Source organism: Schistocerca serialis, unplaced genomic scaffold (genome assembly GCF_023864345.2).
Source record: "Schistocerca serialis cubense isolate TAMUIC-IGC-003099 unplaced genomic scaffold, iqSchSeri2.2 HiC_scaffold_1353, whole genome shotgun sequence".
In the NCBI taxonomy this organism is placed as follows: Eukaryota; Metazoa; Arthropoda; class Insecta; order Orthoptera; family Acrididae; genus Schistocerca; species Schistocerca serialis.
In genome coordinates, this window is record NW_026047573.1 from 10,028,502 (window position 1) to 10,047,056 (window position 18,555).

The window sequence follows — 18,555 nt, forward strand, 5'->3', positions numbered from 1 at the left end:
AAAAAAATAAAACTTTAGTTTACTCGATGACAATGCAATTATATCAGAGACGGTATTTTACTTGAATATTCAGCTGGACGAAATGGGTAACCTATGGAAAATATGTTGTTAGCTGAATGCTAAAAAAGTGAAAGTAAGGTAGTAAAATGCAATAGAATAAAATCGAAATTGTGAGCTACGGAGGGAAATGGATTAGGAAATGACATTGAAAGTATCAAAAGAGTTTTGCTACTTTTGTGGAAAAATATCAGAAGAATGCTGAAGTGCAAAAGATGTAAAACTGAGGACGCCTATAGCAAAATTTTTTAACATAGAAGGCAAATTTCAATGTTACATGGTCTTTTCTGAAGGTATTTGTCTGTATTCTAACCTTGTACATGAATGAAAAGTGAACTGTAAGCGGTTCAGGGCAGAAAAGAGCAAATGGTTTTGAAGGGAAGTGTTCCAGGAGAGTTCTGAAGACGAAGTGGACCTATGGCGTGGCTTACATGGGGCAACTCAATCGAGATGGGGAGAAAAATATTTTTATGACAGAAAGTGAATAAAAGATGGAATCTGTTGATAGGATGTATCATAAAGCCTCAAGGGGTTATCAGGTTGGTGAAAAAGGACTGAGGGAGTGTGTGTGGACGTGGAACGTCGGATGTTTGTAAAATTGTGCTGATAGATGGAGACTTGAACATGTAAAGTGGACTCACATGAATGACGCTTGCCATAGTTATAAAGAAACCAAGAGGCTCTCACTCGATGGACTACTGTGGCGAGCTGCATAATACCATTCCTCATACAGGAGACAACAAGAGCAACGGTTGTGCCTCGGGTTGATATTCTAATAGTTGCCTGTTCCGTGCGTACCAAGGGTTATAGCTGTACTGATGCTATTCACAGCAAAATAGTGGATGAGGCTAAACAGACGGATCCTTACACGAAAAATATTCCGTCATGGTATATTCTGGTAGCAGTGGCGACTGAACTTATGTAACATAGTAGTTGTCCTTGTACCTTCACATGATGATGATGATGAGCGTTTGGCGTCATTGGCCGGGAGGCCCCTCGCGGGGCAGGTCCGGCCGCCATATCGCAGGTCTTATTACAGTCGGCGCCACATTGGGCGACCTGCACGCCGGATGGGGATGAAATGATGATGAACACAACACAACACCCAGTCCCTGAGCGGAGAAAATCTCCGACCCAGCCGGGAATCGAACCCGGGCCCAGAGGACGGCAATCCGTCACGCTGACCACTCAGCTACTGGGGCGGACTACCTTCACATGCAGTAGCTTTATTAATCTCCTAACATTCAACACACTTCATCATACCATTCTCCTTTAAACTCGTCGTTGTTAATTCTTATTGTCATATCAGATGATAAAACGTTCACCGTTATTTTGTGTGTTAGGTTAGCCGCATTCTTTGGTGTAACATTCAGTGAATTATCACTCTGTCACAGTAGAAAGGCTCAGTATCATTGTTCGTCATAAATATTTCAATGAATCTTACATCTGCTCCGGACATGTCCTTAGATGTAACTTTGGATGAAACGAAAGACCTCGTTACCAAGCTTACTGCGTTAATGTCATAATTCCGTCGGTTTCTAAAATCTGCGTTACATGGGACGTCAAATTCTCATGGGTATCAGTCACTGTAGTGATGTAATTGTTTTTGACTGCTTTATTCTACTTCATAACACGGTCATCTGTGGTATTCAGGCGACATCTCATTCTGCCTCCCGGTTTCATATCCTATTACACTAACACACCCTACTATGGCGCCCAGTTCAGGTAATAGGTTTTCTTACGTCGCTTAGACATGTGAGTACATCGCAATCTTTTCTTTTGATAATGATACGTCTTCGCTTTAATATTTCTGTTTGGTGCGTAATCGAGCAGATGAACCGATGCTACTGCGGTCAATGTTTACATTACTGTCCAGCAGGTTGGTAATTTCCTCTGTTCTTTCCAGCAAGTAGCTAAGGATGCAATCTCGTTGAAGCAAGAGGTACCTGAGATCACTAGAAACTAATAGAACAGTTCATCTCTGAAGGAGTCGACTTCGGCGAAGTCTTACATCTCCGGAAGAAACAAACCAGATAGAGACCATATTCCAAAGAAAACTACAATGTGTAGAAGTTGTGAGTTGGCTAAGACACAGTACTGGAAATCAGTACGTGCCCTTTTAAATGTTCACCGACTATCCAGATTTAGTTTTTTCACATTTCCATAAATTACGTAAGACATTGATCTTCATAGATGTGTTGAAAGTGAGTCAATCGATTTGAGTATTGGTCATTTCCCAATCAGAAATCACGCTACGTAAATAACGTCTTTGTCGCGGAATAAAAGTTAACTGCTTATCTTACACCACTACCTCGAACCTGCCGTGTGGACGGAAGGATGTGACTCCAGCCAGCAGTGACATACTGTCACTTGTGACTCGCAAGAACTATGGTCTACAGCTGGCACGACTCAAGTCGTTGCAGGGTGCCATGTAACCATACCGAACCCGAGACAATTTTGCAGTGGAAGCTTATAATCTCTAGTGATACCATCGCGTTAGACCTTGGATTCAGTTTAGTGTCTAGTAATTGAAGGACGTGAGTACACTCTAAATAACCAAGTGATGTACATATATAGACTAACAAATTACTACAGTTTCAGTTAAACTGAATTATTTATGTAAGAGAAAGGGCTTCACAAATTGAGGGAGTCAACAGTGCGCTGTTCCTCCTCCGGGCTTTATACCAGCAGTTTTTCGACGTGGCACAGATTACTGCTGTTACTGGATGTGCTCCCGGCATCGTGGCATATTCTGCCAATAGGAGTGTTTGCTGCATCAGAATCTCGAACTGGACGGAGGACAACACGCATAACACTACGAACGTTCTGAATTGGGGAGAGATCCGACGAACTTGACGGCCATGGTAGGATCTGACAAGCAAGAAGGGAGGCAGTATAAACTCTCGTCTTGCTGAAATATAAGTCCTGCATAGCAACAAAGCGTTGCATGGAATATCGTCGACGTACTGCTGTACTGTAAAGGTGCCGCGAATGGAATCCAAGTGGTTCCAGTTGTGAAAAAGAATGGCGCCCCAGACCGTCACTCCTGGCTGTCAGACTGTACGGAGAGCGGCACCAGGGGCTTCCTGAGACACGTCTTCTTTGGTCACCGGTGCTCAAATCGAAGAGAGCTTCTTCGCTGAAGACAATTCTACTCGTGTCAAAGAGATACTTAGCTGAAAACGCATATATACACCCCAGACACCGGTGAGATACCAATTTGAATTTCGCCCAACGTATGGACCGACAACCAGAAATAATGCTTAGTGCGACTTTTCCTTTCATAGCAGGACTCGGTTGGTTGTCATCCGTGGCAATCTTACAGCACAGTGGTGCGTCGAAGGTATTCTGCACCCCGTTTTATTGCCCTTTATGACAAACCATCCTCGGATTAAATTTCAGCAAGATAATGCTTTTCCGCACAGGACGAGAGTTTCTGCTGGTTGTCTTCGTTCTTGCCAAACCTTAACTTGACCAGCAAAGTCGCCGGATCTCTTCTCAATTGAAAACGTCTGCAGCATTGTGGAAGGGAACCTTCAACCAACTGAGGATTTTGAGCTGCTAACGCGCCAACTGGACAGAATGTGGCTCCATATCTCAAGAGGACATCCAACAATGATGTCAATCAATGCCAAGGCCACCAACTGCTTGGAGAAGGTCCACTTGCTCAGTTTGTTAAGATCATCCAATTTTTTTGAAATCATAGTCATTTGTTTGTCTTAACCTGTACATCACGTCTCCCGATATCTTTCCCATTCTGATAATTCGTTTGTGGTGCGTCGTTCTTTTGTCTTAGCGTGTAATATAGGATTGTAATATAGTGAATCTCTCGTTTAGTCCTTCATGTAAACGAGACAGTCGACTACATTTTATAGTCGTGACAGGTAACCGGATTGTGAGAGGTTCGCGAAAATTATCGGCCGACAGGGTGGCTGTTTCAGCAATACAGACAGTCTCAGATGTATTTGTCTTTTCTTCGCTCCAAACTGAGTGGCCATTTATTCCTGCTAGCTCTTCATTGTACTAATAACACTAACTTATCTCAGCGGGATCCTCCTTCGGAAGATAAACGAATTCCACCTCTGCTTTCTTGCAAATAGTCTCGGCGTTCACAGACAGTTTACAGGCGTCGTTCTCGAGCGGTGGAATATCTTCTAGCAGATTGGTCACGTCGAAACGCCCAATGACGCGGACCTGTTGATGGTTTGACTTCATCATCACTGACTCAGCTGTAAAGGCAAGCGTCTAACCTACAGAGAACCTTAGACACTGACTTAACTTTCTGAAATGGGTTATACGAGATCTCTATGTGTAGGTTGTAATAAAGATGAAGAACAGTGCTACAGATGCCTGTTAAAAAGTAAGATGGAGGTAGAGAACTAACAGGTACAGGAATGTAATGGAGTGGGAACACTTTTATGGGCCAGACTGATCTGAAAGGCTAACGTGAATACTGGTAAGGCAAGGAGGAATAGTTAATCGGGCGCTTGAAAGTAAGAATTGCTAAGATACGTTCAGGTTCGAACATAAGAAGCAGGTTATTGCCCATGCAGTGGTTCGTGCAATCCATAATACAAAATGATCACGCAGAAGAATGAAACTTCCTAAGAGAATGATGATCTACACACTTCAGACATTCTCTGTGGTCCACATGGCATGTAATGTTTGTGATAATTTTTGTTTAATTCTTACAATAGGACACATAAAGACGTACAGCAACTACGTAGCAAAACATGCACTCAACTCTAAAGAAGACAGTTAGCTAAAGAAAATGTTGATATATATGTCTTTTATTACTTCTCTGAATCATGTATAAAGTTAAGTAATACATCCGATAATCGTCATATCGATTGGAGTTAAAAGGAAGCATATATCTCAGTTGTCCAGATAATTAAATTCATTTACAATAAAAGTGTTTAGTCAAGCATAAAACGTTCACACGTCTTTCACGTTCATGTGTCATATACCAGAACTTGTATGATTGCTCTGATGTTGTTAAAGATTTATGTTTTAATTCACTCCAATAAAGTTACATCCGCTTCCCCCCAACAGATGTTGTTCTTCTACTTAACTGATGTCTGTTATGCGTATGATTTCATATTTTTAACCTCCAATAAATAGAATTACTTGCTAATGCAATACTAGTAATCGTCTTGTTGAGTCATATATTTCCCATTAATGTTTTCTGTTTCGTTACGTATCACACATTTGTATTCATGCAGTGGTAACACTTTTATATCTAGAATTATTACTGTGTTATCACGTGGAACTATTTTGCGTGCATTTATGTGCGTCACTCTCTTCGGTCAAATCATCCCAGCTAATAAGTGTGAGGAACGTTTTTAGCCGTATAGAATCTGTCCCAGATCGTGTCATTCAATAAAGTAATCGACTTCCTTAGGATTTCAGATAACAAGTGCAACACCATCAACCACACAGTAGTAAATTTAAAAAAGATATTATCCGACGTATCCCTAACAGCACAGCTGTGGCGAGGCAACATCACACGTAGAAAGTACGTGCAGTGGCAGCCGCAATGACGGGAGTATGCTTATTGAGACGTAACGTACCGTCATTGACGAGGTCATTAGAAAACTTTGTCTAGATATGGGAAAGGATGATGGATGAAAGAGCATGTGTTTTTTTCGATTGGATGCATCTCGACTATGTTTTACAACAGGACCAGCGGAACCCGTAACACAGTTTGCACAAATTTCCATTTCCTACTAAATTATTCATTTACTCTGATTTAGTATCTGAAGTAAAAATTGGTCAGAGGTAATCCTCTTTTGCGACTAAGAAGTGCAGTCTTTTGGTAAATACTACTATGTAAGACGTATTTCGCACATTCGTTGTCTTCGGATTACATGGTTATGACGTTTGAAGTGGAACTATTTGCAGATAGACGACGAGCTAAAGGGAAGGGGCTGCTCACTAAATTCCAAAAATCCTATCTTCGCCGAGGATGTACTGCATATATTATTACGACCACCTTTCAAATCCCGCAATGATCACCATTCAAAGATAAGGGAATTTACAGCTCGTACTGAGGCGTTCAGACAGTCGATTTTCCCTCGTGCGAATCGCGAGTGGAAAAGTGTGTGTGTGTGTTTGTGTGTGTGTGTGTGTGTGTGTGTGTGTGATGGTGGGGATAAATATGACTATAACGGGAGTAGTGCCCTCCGCCACACACCGCATGGTGGCGAGCGGAGTATATATGTAGATATAGAGTTTGCCCCATAAGAAGTTGCTCAGTCTGCGGCGGAAGGTGATCCAAAATACTTTTTCATTTAAATAATTTAGCCTCGAAAGCAGCCTACTACTGACTGTACAAATAAAAATTCTTGTCATATTTCTTTTTATGAATTGCTATCCAACAAAGACGTCGTAATACTATAGTAATTATCTATAATTTCGGCATCAAATCCGATAGATACCGGTGTGGACGAACAGATGGGATGGCACTGTTTCAGTTCTCGTGGTACGTCTGTCAGAACCTGTACCGAAAATGCCTCGGCCATCCTTCGTTCGCCCTTTCCTTACGGCTTGTGCCATTGATTCCACGTGGTCTCTGCCAACTGCTCGTATGCTCTTACAGTTTTTATACTCTTACAGTCTACTTATCCAGATAGTTTTCATCAAGAACGTAATTAAAAGATCACGTGAGCGTCAGCATTAGAACAACCGTTGGCAGTATCACAATAAGGCAAAACAGACGCCACGAAAGTTTAGCTGGAGCAATTAGGTGTTAACTATGTTAGAAGGTAGATAAAAGAGTCCCAGTAGAGCGCCTTTGTCGATGTTATAGAATATTCCATAAGTTCATTCGGAATCTTTATGTCGTCACATTTATCCTGTTGAACTTTTACAAGGGATTGAACCATCGTACCCGTTACCACGCATACTGATTTTGTGTAATAGTCATTCCGTTTCTATCATCTGTCTTAGGTGGCACGTTCACCATCTAGTCGGCTACAATCATTGAGATGTTGTGATTCCTTCTGTCTTCTTCATCTATCCCCTACTGCCACACAACATGTTAATTTAGGGCGTTCATAGTCATTTATTTCCAGCTCTTGGTTTCAAATCCCCTGACATCTGGAAGTCGGATTCGAGACATCATTTCAACTAATAGGTCTGCCTAATGTCACACAATTACAGAACTGCATCGCAGCTTTTCCGTTTACTACAGATACGTCTTCGCAATGATACCTCTGTTTAGTGTGTGTTGATGAGACAAGTTGTGCACCTGCGGTCTACATTTACAGAACAGTGAGGCCTGTAGCCGACCTCGTCTGTTTCTCCCACAAAATGGCTGAGGACGCAATCTACTGGCAGCCACAGGTCAACTTCAGCTTAGTGGCAAGCTTCAGAACAGTCCAGCTTTGATGCCATCGTATGCTTCAGTAAAGTATTATATCTTTCTTAAAGACATAAGGTAACCAAGGATTTATTTCCAAAAGAAGTATGTTCTGTGATAATTTCACTTTTACTACGCGGATTTATGTATTCCACGTTTCCATAAATCGCTCAACACTATCCTCGTCGTAGTTGCGTTAATAATGAGCCAACCGGTTTCAATCTCGCTCGGCCCACAATTCGAAATCGCACTGCGTGTATAACGCCATCGTCGCAAACTGAAAGTCTGCTTCTAATCCTACACGTTTGCCTCGAGCTTACGACACCGATGGACAGATGAGAGTCTGGCCAGCAGTAGAGCTCGACCAGCTCCGACTCTACGAGGCTGTCGTCTATAATCGGTGCATCCGAACACCTTTTAGACCGACATGTGTCACGCTAGTGGCACTCCGAACTCATGGCAATTTTACAACTGAAGCTTACTGTATCTCAACAGTAGTATTGAGTTCGATCTGAAGTTTACCTTAACAGCTTGTAACCAATGGACTTTAGTATTACTGAATTGTAATAAAATGAATCCCTTGTACGGTCCTTCATGTAAACTTGATTTTCGACTGCATTTTGCTGTCATGTAGGAATGTCTGGAGCGTGAGACATTCCAAATAAATAAACAAATTTCGCAGAGAGGGTGATTCTGCAAGGCATGCAGTCAGACGTGTAATTGGCTTTTCTCCGCTGTAACCCTGTCGGGCCATTTCTTCCTACTAACTATTCATGGTAGTAATGCTACTGACTTACCTCAGTACGGCCCTCCTGCGGAGCATCGAACAACTCTGTCTCAGGTTTCTGCGGTAAAATTTCAGGTTGAGCACTCAGTTTGGAAGTGTCTTCCTCAAAACGTGGAATCTCTTCAGCCATCTCTTCCTCACCGAAGTCCCAAGAAAAATTGACCTGTGGGAGGTTCCAGTTTATCATTCATTAGTGACTGAGCTGGAATAGCATGTGTCTAAAGGACAGAATATTTAGACGTCTGTCTCAGCATTCATAAATGGATTACATATTAAGTAACTAAGGCTTAACTGTAGGCTGTAATAAACGTGAAATACAGTGTTTTTAATGTATGTTAAAATTGTGAAGATAAGGGCACGTTAGAAAAAAAGAATCAGACCATCGCGTATAGAGTGGGGTAGGGCGTGTCATGATGTAAAGTCATTAGACCATGAAAAAGAGTGAAACCAAGAAAGACTATGATTATCTAAAAACAGGACGCATCCTTTTATAGCCGTATTATATGTAACGTCTTCGATGGTTTTCGGTGGTTACTACTTGCAATCTTACAGTAACTGTGCCGGTAGATTTAAAAAAGGAAGATTACTAACGAAAATATAAATATATTTTGATATTGCTACACTGTATCTTTCGCCAGATTGAAATACTACGCCTGATTAACAATACTTCGTGTAGAGTTATTTACTATTTGTTTATCAGTGTCTCGATATATTGTTTTTTACATATTTTAAATTCATACTCCTTTCACACTGTCCTTCTATATTATAAGATGATTCATTATTCCTCCGAACATATTAATATCGTATTCTTTGATTAATTTGCACCAATTATACTGGAGCCACGTCTCCCTATGTGTATTGTTCTTCATCTTCCTTCTTCTTCAGTTTCGTAGCCTAGCATTCCTTTCAACATTTATATTCTTGCATGCAACCTTAGTTTTACCTTAGGGCCTTGTAACAAGTTGAGGATAATATTATTGGTCTGTAGTAGAGTGAATGTCTCTCTCGTAAATCTGAGTGTCAGCTGCGGTCTCTCATGCTCTGAAAGCACGTATGGAGCTTGAGAGATTATCAATAATACACTGAAGCACCAAAGAAAGTGCTATAGGCATGAGTTTTGAAACACAGAGATATGTAAACAGGCAGAATACACCGCTGGAGTCCGCAACGCCTGTATAAGACAATAACTGTCTGGCGCAGTTGTTAGATCGGCTAGTGCTGCTACAACGCCAGGTTATCAAGATTTAACTTAGTTTGAATGTGGTGTTATAGTCGGCAAACGAGTGATGGGACACGGCATCTCCGAAGTAGCGATGAAGTGGGGTTTTCTCGTACGATCATTTCATGAGTGTACCGTGAATATCAGGAGTCCTGTAAAATGTCAAATCCCAGACATGGATGTGGCCGGGAAAACATCCTGCAAGAATGAGAACAGCAACGACTGCAGAGAATCGTCCAACGTGACAGAAGAGCAACCTCTTTGCAAATTAATGAAGATGTCAATGCTGAGCCATCAACAAGTGTCAGAGTGCGAACGGTTCAACGAAACATTATCGATATGGGCTTTCGCAGCCGAAGGCCCCTTGTATATCCTTGATGAGTACAGTACAGAAAGCTTTAAGCCACGCCTGGACGCGTCAACACCGACATTGGACTATTGACGAGTTATTTCCTGGAAGGACGAGTCTCTATATTTAAATTGTATCGGGTGGATGGACGTGTACGGGTATGGTGACAACCTCATGAATCCATGGACCCTGCATGTCAGCAGGGGACTGGTGGAGGCTCAGTAATGGTGTGAGGCGTGTGCAGCTGGAGACAGACATGAACAATATTGAGACTTACAATGCCTTGTTCAGAAGAGATATCCATCCCCTCGAACTCCTACGGATTTATATACAGTCCTGCAGGATTCATGCTGTCAGTTCCCTCCAACACTACTTCATTCGTTACATGATATCAGGCAGGTGTACCAATTTCTTTGGCTTTTCAGTGTATTACCTGGCAGAGTGGCGGATTCCGCAGTGCATACCACCTGAGATACTATCTGTGCATTCTTCCCTCTCACGCTGTCTGGCCGTTCCCTCCTGCTTATTTATCATGGTAGTAATAATATTGACTTACATCAATGGGATTCTCCTGTTTCTTCTGTCGTCTCTTCCGGCGGTTGCGAGGTTCTACAGGAAGCTTGAAACCGTGGGAAACAGACGGAGGAATTTCTTCGTCCACATTTATCACCTTGAAGCGCCCGAACAGACGAACCTGGGGGAGTTTTATTTTTACCATCACTAATTTAGGCAAGACATGTATACAGCAGATATGAAGGTTTAGATATTTTAATTGTAGTAATTAAACAGACTATATATTCAATAAGTAGCCGGTAATTGTAGTTTTAAAAGAATTTTGGTACGGCGCTATTGATGTGTGCTGAAAGTTAAGATATCGAATAAGGTAGAGAGCTAAAAGGTACTAGAGTGAAAAGACAAAGAAAGATATTTATGGAGCTACTTAGTTACTTACCTGTAGTTTGTTGCTACTAGTGCTAAGGCATCAACAAACAGTTAACTTACGTCACTACAGCAAATAAATTTGAAGTGCCAGTACACAATTAAATACGTAGGGAATTGCAAGTGAGAGTGCTTACTAACGAAAATGTAAATTTATGTTTATAATTGTCTTTGTTATCACACTAATTTCTCTTAGCTTATTCTTCCCATCGTCATTTCAATTTATGTTTTGTGTTCCTTCTCACCGCCTAATCAACCTCGAATTCCGATTCTGGAACATTACATTGGGTCTCTACGGCAGCACTGTTATCTTTTGTTTAAGAATCCCCGCCCTCTAATACCCTCTCTAACACCTCTGTGTTCTATGTTCCGGTTATTTATTTTCTTATCAACTATTCTTAAAGTTTCTAAACTTCCTCCTGCATCGGCTCTAGGTAAGCGTCACATGGACTGGAACTGAAACACACGTTATATCGTTGTGCCCTTGTGTACATTTTTCTGCAGTGGGTATGTACTACTTCCTGAAATTACTGCACTCAAATTAAAGTCATCTTTCGTCTTCCTTTTAAACTGAAGGCATAAGCTTTTAGCAGTTTATGGAAGTGCTTAGCTTTATGCAAGGATATCCAAACTAACACTCCCTATGGCCGTAACCTGTCTACTGGAGACTGAGGTAGCACGTCGAAAGCTTTTGCCAGTTTTGGTGCACTAAGTTACTGTTAACCTTCGTTTTTCATTTCATGAAGGTGGAGCGCCGAAGAACACTATTGCGTATGAAACGAGTGATATATTCCGAACCCACGGCAGTTTTACAGAGGAAGCTTAGTGCACGAGTACTACTGCTGCTTTTCACCTTTGATTTACCTTAGGTTCTTGTAACCAGTGCACGATACTATTACTGGATTGTAATCAAATGTAATTCTTATTTAGTCCTTCATGTACAAATGAAAGAGTGATCCGGCAGAGTAACAGATTCTGCAAAGCGTACAGTTTGCTACTTTATTTGGTCATTCTTCTCTCTCGTTCTTTCTTACCCTTTCTTTCAGCTTACTTCACATGGTTGTATTGAAATTGACTTACCTCTGCATAGCCGTCCTTCAGCGTACAGTCCACACTATTATCTCCATACTTGATGCGACTAGCTGATTCTGGGGTCCATTGGCAGGGAAATATCTCAAAGACAGAAGGCACTTGTGACACCCTCCTCTTTTTCAAGCGGCCATAAATATGGAAGAGTGGGTTGCATATTTTTCTAACAGATGCGAACATTCTACACACTTGACTTACAATACTGAAACAGATTTTATACAACATATGCAGTCCATAACTGTATCGTTTAAGAGACGTGAAGTACGGTGCTAGAGATGGCGGTTATAAATTAAGACATCAAATAAGGCAGAGAACTAAGAGCCACAAGAATGAAAACGTGAGGTAAGATTTTAACGGAAAACACTAGACAAAACTGTGGCACGGTAATATGGCTACTGCTAAGGCATCCTGTAATAGTTAAGCTGGCGCTTGAAAGGAGAAAAATTGTATGTACAATGAAGGTTTACAATATGTGAAGCAAATGTGGATAGATATATTCAGTAAACACGTAGTGAAATATGAAGGCCGGAATATGCCGGACTGGAACTCGAGTACAAGACCTTTGCCTTTCTGTGAAGTTTGGAAGTCGGGAAATGAGGCACTGCTGGAAGTACACTTGTGAGGACAGGTCGTGTGTCGTTCTTGGTTAGTATAGTCGATGGAGCGCGTGCCCTCAAAAGGCAAATTCATTCTGCTGCCATCGTCCCACTGTGATCTCTATGCAACTGACGAATGACATGTCATCTGAAGACTCGGAACATAAACATTGCAAGCCTCTCTAGGTTTCAGAAAGCCTGCTACATTAAATATCACTTAAGCAACACACATCTGCGTACACTAAACGCATATCCTTATTGATGGCGTCATGAAAATAATGCTATGTCATATAGCTCTGGTTAAGGTCATGATGTCAGACATTCCTCACCGATGCTTGCTGGGAAGAGTATTCATGACGTAAATAATTGTAGACGTATTACAATCTACTGTGCACCAATTTAATACCACGTGGTCTGCGATGCTGTGACATGTCTGGGTTATATCTACTAATGGAAATTAACTTATCCATTAAAAGATATAAAGTTTTCCTAAATGTTTGAACCATTCATCAATTGCTACTCCTGAATATTCTCAAAAGGAACGATGTTTAATCCTACCAGACATGTTTTTACGGTTTGACCCACAATTCTGTAACAATATCGACTGAATGTAATTTTCGGTTGCCTTCATGCGTACTTCACTTTACTATTTATTAAAGACAGCATGCTGGTGTCCGTAGCGTTGCGACTGATTGCCACATTATGTACAGAAGTTGCCTCCTAGTAGGAAGAACATAAGTACGCGCTCTTCTTTTCTCAAATCGTTAATGACTGCATGCTTGACTGAAGGAAATTGTAATGTAATATACAGACATCGTATTAACACAGACTGTGTGATGGTAGTAATAATTAGTCTCTCCCTCCGCATGCACAACAAAATGCGAACATAGAAAATATGGGCAATGTGTGACATATGGAAGTTTTGGTCGGTCCGGGATGCGTACGTGTACAGCCGAAATGTTTTCTTCGGTTCAGTTTACTAGCTTAATTCCAACCATTAGTGTTGTTACCGTTGTCACCAGTTATTACGAGTCCTTTTGTAAGCAGGTATAGCTATTACGCTGATCCGAAGATCATAGGAAAATGAGCGGCTAGTGTTATGGGGGTGATGGATACGAAGACGTGTGGCTGCAATTGGGTTAGGTGGCTCGATCCACACTTATTTCACTGTCGCTGAAAATGCACTTATAAAACGGTGGGGTCAGTGTGCACTGTAGGAGGAGATGCCGTTAGGTGATGGCTTGTTTATGACGAGTAGTTGAGAGAGTTCAGCCGAGTCCAGAAGCTGATACAGTGAGATTCTGTATGGTGCTGTATCAGTGACTATATTAACTGTAATGTAACTGGTCGTTGGCTTCATTGTGGAATTTTTCATACACCTTGGAGTTACTCAGTGCTTACCTTCTCCATGTCCACATTTCTGTAATCATAGACTTCCGTCGAACGTGCTTTCTTTGATTTCTGCCCCAAATCACGTGTCTTCTTCCTGCAGGGAAGACACAGACAGCACGAAATGCTGTAAAGCACCTGCGAAGACAAAAGAACATTAGAACACATGTGATTCAGAGTTTATGTATTCAGACAGCAAAATTACACCGCCTCAAACTGTTGCTGCACAGCAGTCAGTAAGTTACGAATTTTTTGTGGACTACCTCTCACATGGACTTGACCCTTTCCTCAATTTGTTTGAAAAATACCCTAAAACTACAAAATATCACATGAAGACTGCCGGAAACTCACAGACTATCCTCCTGCCTCCTCTATCCCAGGAAAGGCGGTGTCCCTGTCCTGCTATGAGAAGAAGATACTTTTTCGGAAGCACAGATCACTTCCCGTACTATAAGACTGTAGATACCAGTAGAACAGATATAATTACGTTTTGTATCATTCGCCCTGTTGTCGGTACGTTTCTCCCCGTAAAGCAATGTAAGCGAAGTGCAGTGGAATGCACTGTTGAACAATCTCTGGTGATTTCAACGCTTACATCGTAAGATAGGTAAATTCGTTCTGGAGAAAACGAATCCTATCGGAGCACAAAGTTCGAATATTCTCCTGTTTGAAATGACTCTGACTGAAGTATGGTCTACCAGCTGCCTCATTATAGTTCCCTCAGCGCCTTTAAAATTTTCCCAAATGTTTTTGCACGCGAATATATTCGCACTCTATTTTTACCCGGCAACTCATCTCTCATTCCGACAAACTCCCCTCACTGTAACCCACACCCCTACTACTACTACTGTATCCCCCCACTGTCATTGTCTCCCTCTTGCTCTCTCCTACTGCTACTATTTCACTCACCCCTTCAAACTGCCGCCGCCTTCTCACTGTCGCTATCTCTCTCGTCCTCGATGGCACTGTCGTAGACGCTGTCTCTCTTTATCACTGGCTGTCATTCACTTTCAGCTGCACCTTCCCTTCACTCCTGTATCACTAGCACAGTCCCCTTCACTCATTTCCTAGCACTGTCAACTACGAACCTATGCCACTGTACACTCTCTTTCTCTCACAATTCTAATGTATCCTTCGATCTTTCTATGCCACAATCAACTTTTACTATGTTCCAGTATATCTTTGTCTTTTCCACTGCTGCTTTAACATTCTCTCTCTGCATAAAAAAGCGCGCGAATTTGTCTGCATGCCATAATTTTTGGGAAATTTTTTAAAGGTGCTGAGGAAAGTAAGATGAGGCTGCTGGTACTCCACTTTTCTGTCAGAGTCTTTTGAACAACAGCGTGTTCGCCGTTTTCGTGCTCCGGTAGGAGCATTTTTCCGCTACTTCACCACTTTTGCCAACCACAGTAGGGCAAGTCACTTTTATGGAGAGAATTTTAAGGGTCATTAAAATTTTGAAACATTACTTATATGAAACTCAAATATTGCGCGACTAATTTTACACCTCACAGAGGATTTAACGCGCACAAAACTTTCCCTGTGCTTCAGTACTACAACGTGCGCTTCCCAGAACACTTCTGATGTTAGTGAAGACACTTTACAACTTGTTCATCGGTGCCACGCCACTTCATAAACTACGTTTCCGGCTCACAACGTATTACGCTTCTTCGTTACACACTAACACCCCTGTGATATCATGGAATACGGAATCTTCACAAATGATTGCATAGCGTTGGCTAGCACGTAAGTAACATAGGATCTCCATATCTTAAAAAGACAACCTGCAATGCTGGAAGACAGATGCTACAACTAACAGGTTGTAAAAATAAAAAAAAGCCAGGAACATCTGAAACAAATAGTTATTGTGAAACGTTGAATAGTGTTATTAAGCTGTCCGATGTGTTGAATACAGTATGAAAACTCAGAAATCGCAAATGAAGCCCGGACCTAATGTTTGTCTTACGATTGCAGTCCCGTTATTCCACCAGTAGCCACAGAATCTGGCCATATCCTGTGATCACCTTTTCAGCTAAAAGAGCTGAAGAAAATGCTGCAGTCCTCGACGAACTCTGTCCTTGGAGTGAATCATGTTCACTATCCTTCGTTGTGTAATTCGCCAAATAGTGCACTGACAAAGTTTCTACGAACTTTCAACGGTATTTGGATGACACTCCTCTCCTCACTGAACAGTTCAAATAATTATTCCAGCTCCGTGACCTAAAGCAATGGCCGGAAGTAGAACGTCGTCTTGAGCCAGAAGGACCCTTAGATAGTTTATTAAGACCCACTCAGAGTGGTAGCTGCGATAGAAGTATTTGTTTTCAGAAAACCAGGTGGGGTTTCCGAAGGGTAACGGAAACTATGCGTTCTTCGTATTATAGAATTTGAAATTTTTCGAACGTTCAACACTAGGCAACAATTTTGCATTTCGTTTATCGACGTAAAAGTGCTTACGACAATGTTTAAAATTCACTTCTACTACAAAAATTAAGGGATATGTGTATTCCAGAGACGTTTTTGTTTGGTATTCAAACCTTCCTATGATACAGTGCTCTGACTGCAGAACAAATTGCTCGTACAACCTAGAGAGGACTGCCTCAGTGTTCCATGCCCAGCCCTTATATGTTTTAAAAGTACACACGAGATACTGACCACGGACAACATCATTTCAACCGGCACTGAAATTCTCCGGGTTGCAGATGATTTATACCTTTCTCCTATACACCACGATCTTGAAGCCAATTGAGCGTCTTGAATCCTGTACAGCATGATCTTGAATATCATTGCATGGCTTTAGACAGAGTCGTTTACGCATTAACACAATATGACAATGTCAACGACCTAACAATTTCAACTCAGATATGTTCGATAGTTCTCTTCAACCGCAGATGTTTGCGACGGTGTATTCATCCATTTTATTACATAGTGTCTCCTTCCCATAGGTAAGTGAAGCCTAGGGTGTTTGGGACGCCCTTCAGATGGGATAATCACATATCTATTGTAATCAGGAAACAGCATTAACATTACTATATATGTAGATGTAACGTGGTGGGGTGTGGAGCCCACCATTCTCTTGAACGTACCCTAGGGCTTCCTCCGCTCAGTCATCGATTATGGATACCAAAGGTGCACCTCATAAACTTGAAGCAGTACAAATGGTTCAAATGGCTCTGAGCACTATGCAACTCAACTTCTGAGGTCATCAGTCGCCTAGAACTTAGAACTAATTAAACCTAACTAACCTAAGGACATCACACACATCCATGCCCGAGGCAGGACTCGAACCTGCGACCGTAGCGGTCACGCGGTTCCAGACTGAAGCGCCTTTAACCGCACGGCCACACCGGCCGGCGAAGCAGTACATTTTGGTTGCCAGCGACTTTGCCTTGCAACAATGCGATCAACTTCGACAAATACATTACCAGTAGAAACGCTTGAATCTCCGCCGTATAAAATACTATTTCGCCTCACACCCCGTTACACATACATATGTTACTTGTTCACGTAGGGTAACTTTCGACCTTCGTCTCACGGAAACGGATGAAGATATGAAAACAACTTTCAAGGTTATCTGGTCTCGGTATTGTAGGAGTATATCGTAGGAAATCCAGTCATATGCTATTAAAATCCGTCTTGGAATCCGCGGCTCGGTTTTGGTAGAAAGAATACATGAAAAAAGTTTTGGGTGGTTTTCTGACAACCGCCCATAAATTAATGGTGCCTCCACAAGTCTCTTAATACACACCATACACCATATCAATCGCAAAAGGCAGCAAACGATTGTGTCCGTTTGCCACAGCAAGACATATTGTGAAATGTTCATATTTTGAGCCTGCACTGTGGGACAGTGACACTAAGACGATGCTCCTGTTGGGTATACAATATAGAAGAGCAGAGCACTTAAAGAAAAAATCTGTTCGTCAACTGCCATGTTCTTCTATATTGATCCCAACTTCGCCGGCCTTTGTGGCCGAGCGGTTCTAGGCGCTTTAGTCTGGAACCGCGCGACCGCTACATTCGCGGGTTCGAATCCTGCCTCGGGCATGGATGTGTGTGATGTCCTTAGGTTATTTAGGTTTAAGTAGTTCTAAGTTCTAGGGGACTGATGGCGTCAGATGTTGAGCCCCACAGTGCTCAGAGTCATTTGATCCCAACTTGAAGTTGTAATATTTGCTATTATTACGTGGGTCTTCAAGACTTTAATATTTTCACTGAAGGTGGTTACTCAGTGACTAAAATCGATTTCAGTAATACATGCTTTCACACCCTTTACGACGGGTGCTACCGATTTTGTTGTTTACATACTGTCAATTGTCAACGATGGCTGTCCTCTCCTGATGTGTCTTCCCCCATAGAGGCAGCTCTGTTGACGATATCACGTTATGTTCGTTACCAGATGATACGGTTTCTACCTAATATGGAATGACCCATTAGGATCAGATCATTTCCCTAATGTTCTGATGACAAACCGACAGCAAGAACGTGGGATTCTTCCCTAACACTCCTTGGCACTCTTTCAATCAATCGTGGAGAATACAGTAGCTGTTGTGCCAGAAACGGATCCGCAGCACGTATCCTGCTACACATTGTTCAATGTGTTGAATGTGACAGATCTCTCTATCCCAAAAACGACATGCTACTTCGTTATAGATTAACAGCTCTGTGACATGGGATACGGAATCGTCACAATTACTGAACAACGTGGAGTAGCATTTAAGCAATATAAGCTCTCCTTATCTTCAGCAGACAATCCGCACTGCTAGAAGC